The 14,501-nt window shown below is 35.5% G+C and overlaps 2 long non-coding RNA genes across 2 annotated transcripts; both read left to right on the plus strand.

Moving 5' to 3' along the window:
- Positions 1-5,711: 5,711 nt before the first annotated feature.
- LOC121781835 lies at positions 5,712-6,620 on the plus strand. The gene is made up of 2 exons (XR_006046192.1): positions 5,712-5,870; positions 6,341-6,620. It is a non-coding gene; the product is annotated as an uncharacterized LOC121781835 (long non-coding RNA).
- A 4,868-nt stretch (positions 6,621-11,488) lies between these two features.
- On the plus strand, positions 11,489-14,295 carry LOC121782076. Its single transcript, XR_006046244.1, has 3 exons — positions 11,489-11,706; positions 13,337-14,098; positions 14,252-14,295. It is a non-coding gene; the product is annotated as an uncharacterized LOC121782076 (long non-coding RNA).
- The last annotated feature ends 206 nt before the right edge of the window (positions 14,296-14,501 follow it).

Below are 14,501 nucleotides of genomic sequence, written 5' to 3' on the forward strand. Positions count from 1 at the left end.
TCTAAAACCCTAGCCATTCATCGAGGGTGAAGAATTGACAGCAGCGATCCAAGATTCCGGCGATTAAAGTCCACCGGTGGTAAAATATTACCCAAATCTACACTCCTTGACTCGTTTTGGGGCATTTAATTTAGGGTACTGTCCATTATTTAATATTTTGGGTCAATTTTTTTCCGCAAAAAATGAAATTGTAAACTTTTGATCTAGGGTTCTGTCCATTATTTTTAGTTTATTGTTGAGTTGTATTTGGTATATGTTCTATATTTCCAATTGAAACCATACGGATTTTGTAGATGTTTCTGGAAATTATCGATTTTGTGTTCAGTGTGATGTCGATTCTGTCCAGTAATGACGATTTGGTTGATTATTGAGTTATATCTACGTTTTTTGTCGATTTGGATGAAGGAATTTAACAAATTTCGTTGGTGTGTATTAGAGAGCATCAATGACGAAGAGAAACAGACCCTTCAAGAGTCAACGAACACATACTGAAGGTTACATAATTGTTTCCCTAGTTCTGATGCATTATTCGTTGGTTGTACTATATTATTGGTAAGTATTCTTGCATTATTTTGTATATGTAATGCATTATATAGAAATTTATTGACATAACCTGCAGTATATGATGCAATTTATGAGTATTGCGTGTACTGTTTACGTAAATCATTGAAGTTTACTTTTATATATTATATGGTTTGATTAGTGCATTATGTCTATACAGACACCGTCATTATGTGCAGAAAAGTATGCAATATGTATGGTGTTGTGTGTTTTAGTGACTACAATAAGTAAATAGTACATATGTGCATTTTTTTAGTTTGTACTGTGCATTATTGAACATGATTTATGCATTATGTTTACTAAATTATGCATTAATAAGCGCATTGGGTGTGTACTAATATTTACTCAGTCAGGATGAAATATGTTTATTAATTTGTGTGGGTACTGCATTGAGAATCTGTAGTAGTACATTTGTTGGAGTATATTGTGCATTATATGAGTGGTATTCATTATGTGCAGTAAATTATGCAATATGTAGGGTGTTGTGTGTTTTAGTGACTAAACTCAGGAATGAGTACATATGTGCATTTTTTAGTATAGACTGTGCACTATGGAACATAATTTATGCATTATGTTTACTAAATTATGCATTAGTAAGGGTATTGGGTATGTTGTAATAGCTGCCCAGTTAGTATGAATTTTTTATTATATTGTGCGGGTATTGCATTGTGAATCAGTAATAGTGCATTTTTTTAGTATTGTGTGCATTATATGAGTGGTATTATTTATATTGTTTAATACATTTTCTGTGTAACACATGTGCATTTTTGTGTTTAGACAATGCATTATGAGTAATTTTTAATGCATTATGAGGTTGTGTTATGCATTATTTCATATGATATATGCATTAATCTGTAAAAAGCTAGCACCATTATGTATTTTGATTTATTGATACTGTTTTGATGTATTACTTTGTTTGTTCCATATCAGAGAAGCGGCTAAGATCAGACATTGACGATGCAGTTGACGATGCTATTCCAGTTGACGAGAATTATGGTTTGGAGTGAGTCTTGGTTCAGCTATAATGAGATCTTGGTTAATGGGTAAACTGATATGCGGATAGATGTTTCAATTTAAAACTGTACTTTTTCGCAACATAATAAGTGCGTTTGGATATTAGCTAATGCTTTTGAGACTGCGTAAATTGTCTGTATTCAGCATTAAAGATTGTGCATTGTGTTTTACAATCTGTGCATTACTCCTTTATCGACTGTCATTATTTGCAATATAGTGTTTGTTACGATAATAATTGTGTATATGCAAAGTCTGAGCTTTATGTGTAATTATATCGTCATTATTTACAGTTAATTATGCATTATAAGAAGTATGCATGGTAAATTTAAAGTGGATATAAGCGTTGCAACAGAATTCAGGGGTGCATGGTTTATTTCAACTGGATATAAATTCAACGTTAGATAAATTAGTGCATTATTTGATTAAAACGTTGCATTATTTACCAAGAAATTATCATTAATTAAAATTTTGTATTGAATAAGACATATCAACGGGCTGCATTATCTATTCCAATAAGTGAATTTTTTAATTTAACCGTTTCGCCAGAATTCAGGGGTCCATGGAATATTAAAATCGGATATCAATTCTGCAATAGACATTTTTGTGCATTATTTTACTAAAACGTTGCATTATGACCTAGAAAAAAAAATTGGAACAAACAAAATAATTCATCAGAACACACCTGAAACAAAGTTGACTTCTTTAAATAAAAACCAAACATTGCATTATGATAGATATAAAGTTCCAATAACAAAAACAAAAACATGACCTAGTGCAACACACAAGAAGTTGATATATGTACGTACTATACCCTATCCCCTAGTCTTATTAAACCCTGGGGGAAACAAGAACCGTGTGTCAAACATCGTATTACGGTACATTTTATTCGTATGCATTGCAGTTCACATAATTTGCATTATAAAGTCAATAATATGCATTACTCGCTTCAATTAGGTGCATTATTCGAATTGTTTTACAATTTGTAATTAATGTGTACGTACTATAACCTAGCCCCTAATCTTATTAAACCCTTGGGGGAAACAAGAACCGTGTGCCAAACAACAAAATACGGTAAATCTTATTTGTATGCATTGCAGTTCAGATTTTGATCATTATATAGTCAAATATATCCATTATATAGTCAAATATATCCATTAGTCAAATCTTATTCATACTTTTTCGCAACTTAATAAACAAAGGAAGAGCTGCGTCATACATAAACAAAGGAAGGGCCGTGTCATACATAGGCAATTGCTGACTCCAGATCCCCACGATTTTTGTAGATAACACCCATGGTGCAATATGCTTCAGCATACATAGGTCGCTCTATTGCAGCTTTCTCGTAGCAATCAAGGGTTGTGTCATATTGCATCATTTCGGAATAGACGACACCGAGGTTATAATAAGCAGGCTGCAGGCAATGAACTGATACATCAAAATTTAAATACCAGAACAAAAAATCAATTAGCGAAAACTAATCATGTTCTGACACTTAATGCACCTAACAACAACTTTTATAATATGTACATTACGTAATACGTTAATTATGTATAACTCAAACACATGCTATTTTTAAACGTTGTTTTTATTGTGTACTTACTATACCCTAGCCCCTAGGCTTATTAAACCCTTAGGGGAGATAAGAACGTGTGCCAAACATCGAAACAAGGCACATCTTATTCGTATACATTGCAGTTCACTTATTGTGCATTATATAGTCAATAATATGCATTAATAGTTACCATTCGGTGCATTATACGTACCGAACTATATGTTGTTATTAATGTGTAAGTACTATAACCTAGCTCCTACACTTATTAAACCCTTGGGGGAAACAAAAAACGTGTGCCAAACATCGAAACACGACACATCTTAATGTGTACGTACTATACCCTAGCCCCTAGACTTATTAAACCCTTAGGGGAAACAACAAACGTGTGCCAATGTCATCGAAACACGGCACATCTTATTCGTATACATCGCAGTTCACATATTGTTCATTATATAGTCAATAATATGCATTAGTCGTTCACATTCGGTGCATTATTCGTATCGGTTTATATGTTGTTATTAATGTGTACGTACTATACTATACCCTAGCTCCTACACTTATTAAACCTTTAGGGGAAACAAGAAACGTGTGCCAAATATCGAAACACGACACATCTTAATGTGTACGTACTATACCCTAGCCCCTACACTTATTAAACCCTTAGGAGAAACAAGAAACGTGTGCCAAACATCGAAACACGACACATCTTATTCGTATACATTGTAGTTCACATATTGAGCATTATATAGTCAACAACATGCATTAGTCGTTAAAATTTGGTGCATTATTTGTATTGGCTTTAACACGACAACACAATAAATGAATTACTTGCTTTACGAAACACGTCACATCTTATTTGTATACATCGCAGTTCACATGTTGTTCATTATACACTAAATAATATGCATTAGTCGTTAACATTAGGTGCATTTATACGTTGTTATTAACGTGTACGTACTATACTATACCCTAGCCCCTACACTTATTAAACCCTTAGGGGAAACAAGAAACGTGTGCCAAACATCGAAACACGGCGCATCTTAATGTGTACGTACTATACCCTAGCCCCTACATTTATTAAACCCTTAGGGGAAATAAGAAACGTGTGCCAATATCATCGAAACATGGCACATCTTATTCGTATACATTGCATTTCACATATTGTGCATTATATAGTCAATAACATGCATTAGTCATTTCCATTTGGTGCATTATTCGTATTGGTTTAAACACGACAACACAATACACGAATTACTTGCTTTACAACGAGCGAATACTCGGACTGATGTGAATTGGTATTAACGCAACCAACTGATACATAAACAAAGGAAGACAACACTGAATTACCTTATTCCATTATTGAGCGAACAACGATCGCTACAACGCCGACAACACAAGATTGTAATACTGAGGAGGCGTCAATGGAGAACGCCGGCAACGTGTGACTGAGCGACGAAGGAAAAATTGTAGACAGGGAGTAGGGAGAGAATCACGTCTAGGGTTAAACCTGGATGTAGATGAACGTCACGGCGGCGACGAGGAAGATGTACCAGTAGTCGCAAGAGCACCTCATCATCCTTGATTAATTGAATCCTCTCTCTCTTTGTTGGTTGTCGGAGCGTGTGGAGCGTAGGGAGAGGAAGAACATGAATTCAATTGCAGAGAGGGAGTAGAGAGAGAATCACGTCTGGAGCGTGAGAACAGAAGCAATAACCGTGAAGATCTTCAACGGAGTAAATTTAGGGAGTTGCCATAACCAACGATTGTATTCATTACCAAATTTGCCCTTTTTGGTTTTTAAAATAATTAAATTTAATGATTAAAACCACTAATTTAGGCCATAGGATGTAGGAAATCAACGGCTGAGATCAAGAAGGAAAAAGGAGATGAATACATCCCTATATATATATATATATATATATATATATATAGGGTCTTCCTCTACCAAAATCAGTCCTTAAGTATAGAAATACAGACCATATCTAGACCGTCAGATCTGGAGATTAATGGCTAAGATCTGGAGTGACTCCTCGTTTTATATGGGTCATAATAAGGCCGATCTATGTCATGTTAGGGGTAATTTAGGAAACAAAAATATTAATAACTGTCGTTCCGTTTTTAGGCCCTGATTAATTGGGATTGGGAGTAATTACTGCACACGTTCCATTCTATTTCACTCTCTTTCAACAAAAACTCTCCAATCTCCCTCAAATCTTCTTCTTCTACCACCAAATCAACAAAAAAATCATTCAACAAAAAATCGTCTCGGCCCCTCAAAATCGTCGTCTCCTCCACAGATTCGTCTTCTCCTCCACAAAAATGTCGCCTCCTCAAAAACCCTATTCCTACTCCAGAAAATCGACGGAGAAGGGGAACCAAAACCTACTTCTACCACCAAATCAACAAAAACCCTTCTCCAAATCAACAAAAACCCTTCTCCAAATCAAAGCGTCTCCACCTCAAAACCGTCGTCTCCTCCACAAAATCGTTGTCTCCACCAGAAAATCGAATCCTCCACGATTTTGGAAGACGGTGAACCAAAAGCCTACTTCAACAATGGTGGACACTCGAGCATGTGGATCTGCTAGTCATGACGGAAAAAGTTAGTAAGATTTTGTTCAACGCTTGACTTAAATTTGACTAAATCAGGCAAAATTGTCACTTTAATTGGTTGTTCGGCACGTAGTGTATCAGAGAACGAACGTGAAGAAGAAGATTTTGCGGATCCCTAAAGCACCGAAATGTATGTCGATTTCATTTTCTGGGATTTGGATGCATGTAGTTTTGTTTCGATTTTGGAACTTTGGTATTTAATTGTGGTTTTTTGTTCCATAAGCAAAAGGTCAAACCTCTTCAATGGCTCAAGTTTTCGTTTAGTATGACCCAAAAATCGTAGTTGACGATTTTGGTTATTATTAGTGTATTCGTCGGTCGTATGACCCAGTGCCAGCTTATTATGCCCCAATTTAACCAAATGTTTCTATGACTGAAATCCCCGTTTAGTATGACCCAAAAATATATCTAATGTTTTTGGTTATTGGTAGCGTATACTTTGGTCGTATAACCTAGTTCCAGCTTATTATGACCCAATTTAACCATATGTTTCCATGACTAAAATATATTATTAGTATGACCCAATAGCATAGTTGATGTTTTTGGTTATTGTTAATGTATTGTTTGGTCGTACTAATATTTGCAACCCATGTTTTGCAGAGGACGTTCTTTTGTAAGTATTTAACAATGATTGGTTGTCACAATCAATGCAAATCAGTGATCAACGCACCTATTCAGAGGTTGAAAATGAGTTGGACAACGACAGACAATGTTGATGACAACAGGGTTTATTTGCTTAGACACCTTGAAGTCTACATGGGTGAAAGAGAGGGTCAATGACTTTTGAATGCTTTCCTCTTGTTTTTTGTAGACGATAGCCCATGCGATGAATATTACTCGATACATTGGGTCACAATAAATCAATATTTGAGTTATAGAATTGTTAGGTTAATTTGTGTCATAATATACCAACATTCGAGGCATGACGTAAAACTACTCAGTACCAGCATGCCTCATACAATTTGATCGAAATGTTTGCATGAAACAAACTTATTGGAAGTACGACCGAAGAATATTCTCGTGTTCTGAACATATTAAAAAACCAAATACGCGATTGTAATCATGTTTTAAACATATTAAAAAAGCTAGCAAGACAGAAGAATGCAAACACAATAACTAAAAACAATAGTTATGCTTTTGGGTCATGCTAAACGACGTTTTGAGTCATGAAAATATGTGGGTATATTGGGTCATAATAATCCAATATTCAAGTCATGCCATAAAACTACTGTTTTGTATGCCAACAACTTAATGACGATGATACAGAATTGGAAATGGAACTGATTAATCTGGAACACGATTGGAGTTGGAATCTGCTAACGACGATGATATATAAAATTGAGAATGGAACGGATTAATCTGGAACACGACATCGACGAATATTAAATCACAAATAATAAATCTTCATGGAAAAAAGTATGATGGAAGTTTGATGGTAGATCGGTTGAAGAAGATGAAGATAGGAAGAAGAAGAAGTTGAGGAAAATAAACTGTTAACTCATGCGTGTGATTTGTTGGCCGAAATAAATGTAGGCAAGATTATAGGAGATGGCATAACAATAGAGAAATAGCTAATGACTTTATTAACCTTAATGAATATTTAGTGAATAAAATAATAATATTTAGGGAATTAAATGGGCCATTAGATCTTTTAATCTCAAGATTATCTCGCCTAATCCTACGGCTGAAAATTGGCCTGTATTTCTTTGTTTAAATGGATTCTTGTTTGGATCAAAATCCTATATATATATATATATAAGGGATGTATTCATTTCCTTTTTGTATCTTTTGTTCTTTATTCTTTTTAATCTCAGACCCACGATTTTGTCATCCGATGGTTAGATTGGTGCCACATGTCATTTAATAATGCAGATTTTCAGTTGAATAATGCACACCGACTAATAATGCACCATTATTGTGTAATAATGCAGATTTTCAGATGAATAATGCACACCGACTAATAATGCACCATTATAGTGTAATAATGCAGATCATCTGGACCGTTGATGAATGAGATCTAACGGCCCATATTAAGAAGAATAAAGGATCTAAGGGATGAATAGGAGAATAACGCTCCCCTATATATATATATATATATGGATGTATTCATATCATTTTTCTATCTTTTGTTCTATTATTCTTTTCAATCTCGTCCATTGAATCTGAAGATCTAACGACCCCAAATAATGCCAACTGAATTTAAATTAAAGCCATTAAAAATTCGAAAAGGCTAAATTTGGTATATGCAAATGTGTTTGTTATGGTAACTGTAACATCCCAATTTTTTTTTTGTGACTCTTCTTATATGTTATTCGAATTTTGGATTCTTGGAATTATGAAACTTTCGTTTCTATGTGATTAAGTGTTTTGCGTGAAATAAATTTTCGTGGTTAATGTGGAATGATGAGCTTGATGTTTTATATTTTCCAATGTGGGGAAATAATTAATAGGATCATGCATTTATATTTTTTCGAGCCAATTCATTGGAATTTTCGGCCCTTCCTAATTATTGAGATAGTATTTCATTTCTTGGATTTAATTAATTGTGTTGGGATACTTATCCAAATTAAATCCAAACCAAATGACCCCTAAATGGTACTACATGGAATTCGAACTCCATTTTTATTTTCCTTGGGAGTTTTCGAAAATCTCCTATAGGAGAAAGAATTATTTTCATTTGATTTAATTGGTGCTTTATTGACTCTCTTCCTTTGAATCTAATCCAATTAAATCCTGTTATAATTTATTTCTTCACCTAAAATAAATAGAGAGTTGGGACATTCCTTGGTTAGCAATTTTCGGCCCCTCCACTAAATTTTGGAGGATATTTTATTTGTTTCCTAATTTGTGGAATCCCTTTTTATTCAAATAAATTCCTATGTCTAATTCATTGGGGATGTGAATATTTTTCTCTTACTTTTCTTGCATATCACACGCCCCCTATGCAATATTTTCCTTGTGGGAATTTAATTAATTGTTGCCTATTTTATGGGAGCCTTTTTCCTATAAATAAATTGCCTAATTTAAATCCTATTCTTTTAATTGGGGATTTAAATAATTTCCTTGTGCAATTCCTTATGGAAATTTTAGGCCCCCACCATTATATTCATACTTGGAGATTTAATTTATTTTGTTCCCTTGTTTATGAATATATTCTCTCCAATTAAATACCAAATAAATTCCTTGCTATTCCTACATGGAATTTTCGAAAATTTCCTCCCCTTCCCACATGCTTATTTTATTCTTTTAATTGTGGAATTTATTTAATTGTATTTTTTCCCACAATTAATTAATTAATTGATTTTAAACCTAACCCTAATCCTATAAAAACACCTAAACTAAACCCTAGCCCCCATTCTCCCTCAATTTTCGTGCCTCCCTCCTCCCTCTCCACACTCTCTCCAAAAAACTTCTTCCACCATTGTTTCTTGCATCTATTGAAGTTTATTTTCAAGAATCTCCGACAAATCACCTCGTTTCTTGGTTCTACCGATTCGTTTTGTCAAAGAAGGTATATTGGCTTCACTTTTCCTCATTCTTTTCATTTGAACCATGTTCTTAAATCCTACATGCATGTAGTGGGTGTAGGAATCGTAGATCGCAAGTTTAATCGGGGGGAAAAGTGAGTTTGCTTGAAAACTTTGATAAATATGCGTTTCAATTGAATTGTGTGAAGTTTGATTGGAATTTTTGGTGAATGATGTAAGTTTATGTGCAAACATGATTAAGAGAGTCTTATCAAGCATGATTGTGTGTTATAATAAGCATGAGAATTGGTGTTTGGATGATTGAGAAGGAAACCCTAATTTAGAAATTGTGTATCTGTTATCTGTGATGTTCGACCAGTAGCTTCTGATGAGTAATTGACCTGTCAAACAGCCGAATTTTGATATGGAAATTTTACTGAGTAAACTTCAAGGTGTTACCTATGTCTCGTGTGAATTTCAGCCCTTTTTATCAAAAAATGAATATTTAATAAATTTTTGAAGTTGACTGCGCAAATCTGCCAGAAACTCGTGTTCTCGCCATGAATGTTTCGTTTTCTGTTTGACTGACCAAATGACCTCCGATTGATGTGATTCTTGAACTAGATGAAAATATGCAGTGTCTTCTGAGTCGTGTTAAATTTTCAACCTTTTTGGGCATTGGATGAATTTATGGTAAATTTTTCAAATGAACTGCGCAGTGCTGTCAGAAATTGTATGTTCCGACCAGAGAGTTTAATATGTGATATGACTGACTAAATGATGTGATTTCGGTGTGAAAATCTTCATGGATGAACTTGAATGTGCCCTCTGTATTGTGACCAAAATTTAGCTTCATATGAGGTCGGGTGAATTTATAGTGATTTTTACAAAACGGTCGCGCAGTTCTGCCAGTTTTCTGCCTTGTTAAAATGACACCTAGTTTCAAGTTTCAAAGTATTATATGATGCATGTATGTCCAAGGAACGTGTTTAAATGTTGAAATCACTTGTGATAAGTTGGAATGTGTTACGTGTGTCTTTACACCCTTTTGACGTATGTTGGGTTGGGGAATGTGAGAAAACGATGAGAGAGAAAACGATAGGACATGCATAGTAAAATGTTGATGTGGAAGGCTGACTTGTGTTGTCATTGACAAGGGTGTTGTGTACTCGTGAACTCGAGGATCGTGAGTTGCTATAAGTTGGGTTGTGAATTTGCTAAGCGATCGAGGTGGGCTTTCTTTTCAAACCTCTTTATTTTTCCGAAAATATGATGTGGTGTTATAAGGGTGGATTAAAGTGTTATGTCATGCCATGATTGTTTTGATGTTGAGATTTTTGCCTGATGCCTAGTTCGTTTGAGCTTGCTCCGTTAAGCTATAGGCCTATGTTGAGATTGTGCTTGATGCCTAGTTTGTGAGTTCGCTCCATTAGGCTATAAGGCTATGATAAACGAATTCGGGTCTGAGTAGGGCCGCAAACCCTATCAGGCTGTGTACACAGAGGGGATCGTGAGCCGTCCTTGCTAGTCGGCCGGTCTCGTGGGCGAATAGTGTGGCCACACTTTCGTCGCACTATGGTAAGAGGATGTGATTGATTGATTGATGTGGAAAATGAGGAGATAAATTGTCTGGCCAGACTTGGATTTTTTGTGTTCTCGTGATATTTCTTACTATATAAAACTCGAGATCACTGGTATGGATGACATAACTTATTAAAATGTTTTCGGCATGAGCCCATTGAGTACAACAAGTACTCAGCCCTGCATATTCTTTTTCTTATGTGCAGGTTGAGCGGGATGTTGCGGTGGATGTTGAGCTGGCTAAAGACCCTAGGATACGTTGTGTCGTCATACATAGGCGTGATCCTTGACTCTCCCTGAACCTTATTTATCCGCTGCTATGTTTTAAATTATGTCTTAAGACCTTAATCTTTTTGTGTTGTGTTTGAACATGTATGGCGGTGTTAGGTTTAAACGAGTGTTTATGTTGTCTTTCTGAAAATGGTGTTTTCCGAGATTTAAGTTAAATGTTCGTTTTACCTTAGTTTTTTTTATATATATAGTTGTATTTCTTAAGTCAAATTTTTCCGGTGCCCTTTATAAAAGTATGTTTCTTTACGTCTTTTAAAAAAAATGACCTTAAACTTCTTTACACTAAGTTGTTTTTCTTCTTTAAGTCTTAAGTTGTTCTTTTAAACTGTTGTCCATGCATGTCGGTCACGATCGCCGCGTTTGTGATACCCCTGGTATGGGCGGTCGTGACAGTAACTCTCATGATTTTCTCTTCCAAAATCTCAGCGGTTATTCTTAATTGAGATCACGTTCAATCTGTCTTCTCTCCCAAAAATGTATGCGTCTATACTCCATTGATATCATTACGGCTGAAGTTCACCGCTGCTTTTGTTTATTGAAGAAAACCGTTTGTTTATTTGTTGCTTACATCGCCGATTTGTTGGAGCGCGTCGTCGTTGCTTTTGATTTACTGAACAATGGAAGAAGGTACATATTTTTTTCGTTGCAACAATTTGTACTCCTAGTTGTTCACAGAAATTCAGATTACTTGGATTAGTCTAACGTATGTGATGTTGTGTTTTGTAAACCAAAGTCACGAGTAATATATTATTCCTTTAGTTTCACTGCTCGACACACCGTTCTCGTTGACGCCAATTGGTTAGCAATCATCGCGGCTAGGGTTTACTATGTACAAATTAAAAATGTCGTCCAAGTCCACGAGTTTCAGTCATTTATCTAGGGTTTAGGGAGCATAGCGGCAACGTACTTTATCTTAATTGATAAATGTAATGTACATATTCTAGTATGTAATGGTTGTTTTAATTTATATAATGCATGATATTTGATCTATAATGTATTTTAACTGACCAGTGTAATTTAAGTGAGGCCATGTTTGATTGTTGGTCGCACGTTTCTTGTTTTACCAAAGGGCTTCGCTATCCCGGAGGCTAGGGTGTAGTATGTAATAAGTTTTAAAACAGGCGTCTAAGTAAACAGGTTTCAGTTATTCAACGAGGGTTTACAAAGCATATCGGCTAGTTAGTAGTTCTTAATTGATACACGTAATGTACATATTCTAGTATGTAATGGTTGTTTTAAGTTATGTAATGCATGATTTGTGATCTATAATGTATATTTTCACTGACCTGTTTAATGTAAGTGTGGCCGTGTTTGAATGTTCGTCGCGTGTTTCTTGTTTTACCAAAGGGTTTAGCAATCCGTCAGGCTAGGGTGTATTATGTTCTAAGTCTTAAAAATGTTGTCGAAGTACACGAGCTGCAGTCATTCATCTAGGGTTGCACAATCATAGCGGCTAGGTAGTATTTTGTAACTGATACACATAATGTACATAGTATATAGTATAATGGTTAGTTTAGGTTCTATAATGCATCATTTGTGATCTGTAATGTACATTTATCATGACCAGTTTAATTTAAGTTGTGTCGTGTTTGTATGTTCGGGTTATGTGATGCATGATTTCTGATCTATAATGTATAATTTCACTGACCTGTTTAATTTTAGTGTGGCCGTGTTTGATTGTTCATCGCACGTTTCTTGTTTTACCAAAGGGTTTAGCAATCCCTGAGGCTAGGGTGCAGTATGTTCTAAGTCTTAAAAACGTTGTCGAAGTACACGAGCTACAGTCATTCATGTAGGGTTGCACAATCATAGCGGCTAGGCAGTATTTTATAACTGATACACATAATGTACATATTATATAGTATAATGGTTAGTTTAGGTTTTGTAATGCATCATTTGTGATCTGTAATGTACATTTATTATGACCAGTTTAATTTAAGTTGTGTTGTGTTTGCCTGTTGTGCTGTGTTTGCCAGTTTAACAAGAAACATGTACGTTTCTTGTTTTCCCTAAGGGTTTAGCAATCCTAGGGGCTAGGGTGTAGTATGTACTCATTAATAAAATCATCACTTATATACCACGAGTATCAATTATTAAACGAGTGTTTTGATATAAGCGCGGTTATGGACTAGTTTTGACTGATTGACATAATGTACATATTATACGAAATAATGGTTGTCTTAGGTTCAGTAATGGTCGAAACATGACCTGTAATGTACATGTTTGCTGAGCCTTTTTTATTTTCGTTTCTGTACAGTGGTGGTTGTACCTGACTGTTCTCCTGAGTTGAAGACTGTCATCGGTCAGAAATTCCAATCCCTAGATTTCGCTTTCACTTTTTACGATGTATATGCCCGCGCTGTTGGTTTTGATACGCGCAAACAAGGGATGAGGAAGGTGGACGATGTCACAACCTGGTATTACGTTGTACGCAATAGGGAAGGCAATAGGAAGTCGGACGAAGATGACCAATTGAATGCACGGTCTGGTTTCTCTATCAAGCGCAGACGGTTATCCAAGCGTTGTGGTTGTAAAGAGAGTATATCGGTAAAGTTTTTCTTCGAATGAGGATTACCAGGTTATATTATCCAGGAGTTCAACGAGGCTCATAACCATCATATGGTTGAGTCAGAGCATCAGCAATTTATGTCAATCAATCGAAAGTTGGATAATGTACATCAGAAATTCATTCTTGACTATTCCAAGGCTAATATAGGGCCCACACTTACATTTAAAGTGTTGAAGGAAATTCTCGGTGGGTTTGACCTTGTTGGTTACACTGTCGGGGATATCAGGAATGCTTCTCGAGACATCAAAGCATACACACATGATTTGATGTGCAAATGGTGTTGGATGATATGGCTAAGAAGAAGAAAATGTCTGAGGCGTTCACATATCACTACGAAGTTAATGCTTCTAACCAGTTGGTTGCTCTATTTTGGTGTGACGGTTTGATGAAGAGGAATTACCACATGTTTGGTGATATTGTAGCTTTTGACTCCACGTACAACACAAACAGGTATAACTTCAATTATGTCTATTGTACATTACAATGCATACAATTGTACATTACGCGGTGCATTATTACGCATATATGATGCATTACTACTCAACTGACGTTGCATTATTCGATTTTGACGTTGCTGACGATACATTTCTATGTGATACGTAGGTACTGTATGATCTTCACTCCTTTCACTGGTAAGGATAATCATGGAAGACCTGTAACCTTCGCTGCCGGATTGGTGTGCAGCGAGAAAACATGGGCATTTGCTTGGTTGTTCAGACATTTCGTTGAATGCATGGGTGTAGCGCCCATGATGATCGTGATAGATCAAGATTTGGGCATGAGATCAGCTATTGAAGAGGTTCTAGTTGGCACTCGCCACCGTTGGTGTATGTGGCATATAATGCATAAGTTG

The sequence above is a fragment of the Salvia splendens genome, chromosome 20 (assembly GCF_004379255.2).
Source record: "Salvia splendens isolate huo1 chromosome 20, SspV2, whole genome shotgun sequence".
Classification (NCBI taxonomy): Eukaryota; Viridiplantae; Streptophyta; class Magnoliopsida; order Lamiales; family Lamiaceae; genus Salvia; species Salvia splendens.